A 6,886-nucleotide genomic window follows, 5' to 3' on the forward strand; every position below is an offset into this window, starting at 1 on the left:
ACACACACACACACACACACACACACAGCCAGTAAAAAATACATCTCTAGAAACTAACCTCCAAAAATGAATATATAAGAATTATCTGACAAGATACTCAAAATAATTGTGTTAATCTAGCTCAACAATCTACAACTCAAGTTGAACACAGTCAACTACATAAAATCAAGAAAATGATGCATTAACAAAATGAGAATATCAGGGCCAGTGAGATAGCTCAGTGGACTAAGCACCTGCTTTGGCAAGCACAGGGACCAGGGTTCGATCCCTCAGTGCCCCTGGGGTGCACTGAGCTACAACCAAGTCTGGGCATGGTGGTTCATGCCTGTAATCCCAGAGATAGGGAGGCTGAAAACAGGAGGATCACTACCAGTTCGAGCTGTGTTGTAAAAGCCTGTATTAAATACATAAATGAAAAAAAAAAAAAAAAGGAAAAGGAAAAAGAGAATATCAACAAAGATAGAAACCATATAAAGAAGGATCATACAGACAGTCTGGAGCTGACGAATACAAAAATTTAATTGAAATTTCCTTAGAGATTTAATAGAAAATAGGATCAAAAGACAAAAGAATGATAAAAAGGAAAAAAAGCCCAAGAGACTTATGGAATCTGATCAACCAGACCCACATACACATGATATCTCCAAAAGGAGAAAAGAGAAAAAGGGATGGGAGAAAATGGCAAAAAAACTTCTGAGATCTAACAAAGGAAATATACACCAAACTAAAGGCCAAAGGAATTCAAAAAAGATGACCTCCACAGTCGCAAGTTAAATACACTGGAATGACATTTTTTTTGAATCTTGAAAGCAGCAAGAGATAAGTGACGTATTATGGACAAAGGAGCTCCGATTAGATGGAAGATTTCTCAGGAGAAACTACAGGTCAGGAGGAAGTGAGGTTATACATGGTAAGATCAAAACCTACAGTGAATATTTAAATTTTATAAATGTATTCAGTAAAGAACACATTGCTATTTATTATTATTATTATTATTATTATTATTATTATTATTTCTTTTAGCTTTCCTGAGCATTTATTACAAGATCCCAACAGTGATTTATTCCTTCTCCTCAATATCCTGCTCTGCGGCTTCCTTGGCTCTCTTCGCCCGGGTGCCAAAGAGCCGGGCGTTGGCGCGGGCCATGCGCAGACTGGCAAATGCCTTGAAGTTCTTTTCTTCCTCTGCGATGACCCCGGCCTTCTCCTTCATGTAGATCTTCCTGACGGGCATCCCAGGTCCTGTCAGCGGGGTGGCCAACTTGAGTTCTTCAGCAGAGCTGTCTCCCTTTTGGGGGGCCCACGGCTTCCTGAGGAAGAGGATGAGCTTGGAGCGGTACTCGTTCAGCCGCTGCACGTTGGCCTGCAGGGACTCGGTGGATTTGTTCCTCCGCCTTGGGTCCACCGAGATGCCAGTGGTCCGGGCCACCTTCTTGTGAATACCGGCCACCCGCAGCTCCTCCAGACTGAAGCCCCTGCCGGGCCTTAGCGTGGCATCGCACCCGGGACAGCGCTCGACGGGCCGGGTGGCTCCGGACGCGCAGCGCAGGGCCATGCAGCGCGTTTGCCTGCCGGGCCGTGCGCCTGCGGACCCTCCAAGCTGGCTGATTGAACCAGGTAGCCACACGCCGCTGCCAGTCCTTGTGAAAGTTGGGCCTCAGAATCGTGCCATTTGGGCTGGGCGCCACGACTGCCTCTTAGGCCGCGGATCGGCGGAACCGAAAGGCTCCCTAAAAATACTGTTCACTTTGAACATACTTACGCCATCGCCATTGCCACTTTTCTGAAACAGTGTTGAATGTATTCTTCCGAAAGTGGCTTTAGGAGGTATGATGAAAAATATAGTGAATGCTGCTACCAAGTGCTGTCCTGTGGAAAGGTAGGCTAATACAAAGGTTACAGAGCATCCTTATCAACCTTGATCAGGGGATCTGGCACCTGGCAGCTTCTGCTTCTTTGCCAAAGTCAAAATGACCATGAAAGGTGGAACTTGTAGATTGATTTAGATCATGAGGCAGCCACGACAGTGCAGCCAATGACTCTCATGAAAAAGGGACTTGCAAAATCGCTTCAGAAAGTGGCAAAAACGATGGAATAAGTGTGTTCCATGTGAGGGGAGTGTTTTGAGGGGAATTAATGACAATGTGTCTTTTACTGTAATAAGTTTTTAATTTAAATATTCACCATATGTTTCAAGCCACCGTATACATTCATGACACTGAAGGAGAAGAAAAGGCCAAGCAAAAATATTCAGTCAGCAAAATCGCTCTTTGAAAATTGAGAGAGGGCCAGGGATATAGCTCAGGGGCAAATGCAAGGTCCTGAGGTCAAGTCCCAGTGTAGACAGATAGACATAGACATAAATATAGACATAAATACAGATACAGATACAGATATAGATGAACTTCGGGCTTTTCCAGATAATACCTGAGGGACTTCATCATCACTGGGTTTGTATAGCTCACGGTTCAGGAGGTTGTGACATCCAAAAACACGGTGCTGGTATTTGCCCAGAGTCTGGTGGGGCCCGCATGCTGAGTCATGGTGTCACATGGTGAGAGAGGAAGTAGACCAAAGAAGTTCACTTTTATAAGAAAGTCACTTCTTCAGTCCCTTGCGAATCCATTCATGAGGGGAGCGTGCTGATGATGCAGTTACCTCCCAAAGGCCCCAGTTCTCAGCACTGCTGCCTGGAGACCAAGTTTCCAGCACATCAAATTGGTAGATACCACAGCGACTGCTATGAACAATTACATGTCAACAAATTGGATGAGCTAAAAAATAATAATAAATTCCTAGAAACAGATAGCCTAGCAAGATTGAAATATAAAGAAATGGAAAAATATGAACAAGGGCCAGCCAGATAGATCAGCAGAATAAGTGTCTGCTTAGGAAAGTGCAGGGACTGAGGTTCAGTCCCTAGCACCACATGCTGCACTGGACCCTCCCGGGATCCACTGAGCCAACCACTGAGACCAGGCATGGTGGCACATGCCTGTAATTCTAGTCCTGGAGAGACTGAAAGCAGGAGGATCTCTATAAGTCTGAGCTGCATAGTGAGACCCTGTACCAAATACCTAAAAAAAGAAAAATAATTTTTAAAAAAAGAAAAAGAAGAATGGATCAAAATATTCTATCAAAGAAGAACATTAGGCTAGATGGCTTCACTGGAGAAGTCTACCAAACATTTAAAGACTTAGTACCAATTATTTTCAAAGTCTCTAAAAAGATAAGAAAACAGTATGCTTCAAAGCTCACTTTATAAGGCCAACTGACATGCTATGTTTTGTTTTGTTTTTGTTTTTGTTTTGTCCTTTTGGAACAAGGTCTCACTATGCAGTTCAGGCTGGCCTTAGGCTCATTTTGTAGCCCAGGCTAGTCTCAAACTTGCAACAATCTGCTTGCCACTGCCTCCTGAGTGCTGGGATTATAAGCATGTGCTACCAGCCTGGCTAACATGTTAATATTATTACTTAATTATTACAGACTAATTAGGCCCACAATCTCCCAAACAAGTGTATAACAAAGGCTTAAATAAATAAGTCAAGTGGAATGATTTTAGGGCTCCAGAAGGTTCAAAACCCCCTAATAGAATTCAAGATTCTCTAGGGGCTAAGACAAAGAAATTCTCTGGGAAGCCCTATATTTATTTGGTTTTCAAAACAAAGGAGGGGTTTATTGAAGAAAATGCAGGACTCTGAGTGGATCTTGGGAGACAGTTCAAAGACCTGCCCAGCTAGTAAATATGCTAATTAGGAGGCTATCTTATCTCCAGGCTAACATGTATTGTAAGAGACTGCAGCTGCAGTCTCTTAGCTAATTGGGACTGGAGCCAAGCATCCTCAGCGATGGCCTTATCTTGTCCTGTGATGCGTCACAGCTTCACTACAGGCCTCAGCCAGGACCAGTGACTCACAGACATCCACTTACTCTCAGTCTGCTGCCCATCTCCAGAAAAGGGCCTAGGCCTTGGACAGGCTCACAAGTAAACTAGGAAAGCCAGTTGGTTAATTTTGAATCCTGCTCAGATTCACTTCATAGTTGTCTCCATCAGCCAGCATCATCGCTTTAATACAAAAAGCTGAAGACACAATAAAAGGAAAACTACAGGGCAATATTCCTAGTGAATACTGATGCAGAGATGCTCGATGAGATGCTAGCAAACTGAATTTGACAGCATATTATGTACACTGGGACCAAGTGGAATTTATCCTGGGATGCAAGGATGGTTTAATACATGAAAACCTATAAATATAATACAACACAGAAAAAAGGTTGGTGGCACATACCTGTAACTCCAGCTCTTGGGAGGCTCAGAGAGTGGCTAACCAGTAGCCTCGCCTATGTAGTAAGTTTAAGATCAGCCTGAACTACATAGCAAGACCCTGTCTCAAAGGGGGAGAAAAACTGATGGAAGGACAAAAATTATATTATTATCTCAGTTCATGTAGAAGATTGTTCACTAAAATTCAACCTCTCATGATAAAAATAACAAAATGACTAGGACACTCCCCCAGCATAGATGAAAAGCCTATAACTAATATCATTCCTAACAGTAAAAAATGAAAGCTTTCCTTTAAGACCCTGAAGAAGGTAAGGGTGGCCATGCTTGTCACTTCTGTTAAACATAATTAGAAATCCTATCCAGAGCAAAAGATAAGAAAAAGGTTCATCTAAATTAGAAACAAAGAAGCAAAATGCTGTCTGTACAAAATCATAAAGATTATGCAAAAAAAAAAACTGTTAGAAGTTGGGTGTAATAGTACATTACTACAATCCTAGCACTGGGGGGAGGGCGGCCAAGGTAAGAGAATGACAATCTCAACCCCAGCCTGGACAATGTAGCAAGACCTTGCCTCATTTTGTTTTTAAATTAGAAAGAGCTGAGTATATTGCTTATTGCCGAGGTCCTGGGTTCAATCTCCAGTACTGGGAGTGGGGCTGGATTCTATATACTAGCAATGAAGAATCCAAAGAGGGAATTAAGAGAGTAATTCCATTTATAATAACATCAATAAGAAAAAAATACTTAAGAATAAACTTAACCAAGGATTCAAGACTTATACACCAAAGACTGCAAACAGTGCTAAAAGAAATTAAACAAGAAAGGCTGGCAGTGCAGATCAAAGGGAGGGCTTGCCTCGCATGTGTGAGGCACTAGGTTTGATCCCCAGCACTACAAAAACAAAACAATGAAACAAAAAACCCACCAACTTATGAAACAAAACAGGCAAAAACTCCATAGCATTGGATCAGACATTGGTTTAGATATGACACCAAAGGCACGAATAAAAAATTCAAAATAGAAAATGGGACTACCCTAAACCTTAAAGCTTCTGTGAAGCAAGGGATACAATCAACAGGATGAAGAGGCCAAGGAAATGGGAGAAAAGATTTGCAAGCTATATATAAAATAAGGGGTTAGGATTCAGAATAAAGAACTCAATACCAAAAAACAAAAACCCTGACCTAACCTTACTTTAAAAGTAGGCAAAGGAATTGAGTACACATTTCGCCTAAGATAGATGAATGGCCAACAGGTACATGAGAAGATGTTCAACATCACTGATCCTTTGGTAGGAATGAGAAGCAGGAGGCAGGTATAGAAATCCTTTCTTGCTAGGTGCAGGAGGGCTGTGGGAAAGAAGCAAGGATCCTCGGGGAGGAGGGAGGGAGAAGAATTCATCCAGCTGGGTTGGAGGTGGAGTTCACAGGAGCAGTAAGGTGTAATAGGCAATGACTGGGGAAGGCTCAGAGCTCAGGTGGAAAACAAAAGAGGAAGTGGAGGTTAACCAGGAGGAGGAAGAGAGAGGTCAGTCTAGGAGCAGCACGTGGTTGGCTTGGGCTCCCTGAGCCACACCAGCTTGCCACCAAGATGACCTGGAGGACTGTTGTGTGGGCGCAGACCCGTAACTAGGGAAATGCAAAACAAAACCACAATTAGAAAGCATATTACACCAGCTAAAATGGCCACTTTTTACAAAAATGCCAGAAAATAAAGAATGTTGGTATGGACATGGCAAACATGGCAGGAGCCCCTCTGGACCATCGGCAGGAATGTAAAGTGGTTCTCCCACTATGGAAAATAGTGTGCAGGCACCTCACAAGCTTATAAACACAATTACCACATGATCCATAATCCCACTTCCAGGTATTTATAGAAAAGAATTGAACTTAACAAAAAAAGGGGATACAGATGAATGTCCATTTTGTAGCTGTGTATTCAAAGTGGTTAGGATAGATATATAGTTACATTCTCTTAGTGAATAGAGGGATTTGTTCTAATGGTGTTTGTAAATAGGATATCATGTCCGCATCTTGTACAGCAATTAACCACTAGGAAGAATGTATGCAATGTGTTAATTATTGAAACTCTCCTACCAATTTGATTTGAAACTGTCTCATTGCTATTTGTTTCTCAGTAAAATTATGGAAAAGAAAAAGAAAAAGAATTGAGATCAGTGTCTTAAAGACATGGTACCAGGTGGCAAGATGTCTAGAGGGCACTTGACCTCTGTTACTCAGTGATGAGTAAAAGAGTGAGGCAGACCAGACAGAGGTTACATCTACTGGTGAACAAACTGAGGTCACAGGGTGTGAAATCAATGGGGGGGAGTTGGGGGACAGCAGCTAGAGACCAGGAAGATCTGAGCACTACCACGTCCACTGTCAGGCCCCCGGGGGCCCCTGGCTATGCTCTAAGCACTGTGGAGCCCTGACAAAGCCAGGGCCCCAGGCACAGCACACCCAAGGGCATCATGGCCAATAACTGGCAAATTCTTTTTCTGCAGGGCTATGTGGTTGTATTCATCAAATGTAAAACTCTTATGTTATTGGAATCACTAGTTGTTCATTTAGGTATTTCTTTTATTTATTTATTTTTTGA

General features: G+C 42.5%; 1 pseudogene; it reads right to left on the reverse strand.

Moving 5' to 3' along the window:
- Nucleotides 1-1,060: 1,060 nt before the first annotated feature.
- LOC101591127 lies at nt 1,061-4,064 on the reverse strand (annotated as a pseudogene).
- Nucleotides 4,065-6,886: the final 2,822 nt, after the last annotated feature.

Source organism: Octodon degus, unplaced genomic scaffold (genome assembly GCF_000260255.1).
Source record: "Octodon degus isolate 3935 unplaced genomic scaffold, OctDeg1.0 scaffold00342, whole genome shotgun sequence".
NCBI lineage: Eukaryota > Metazoa > Chordata > Mammalia > Rodentia > Octodontidae > Octodon > Octodon degus.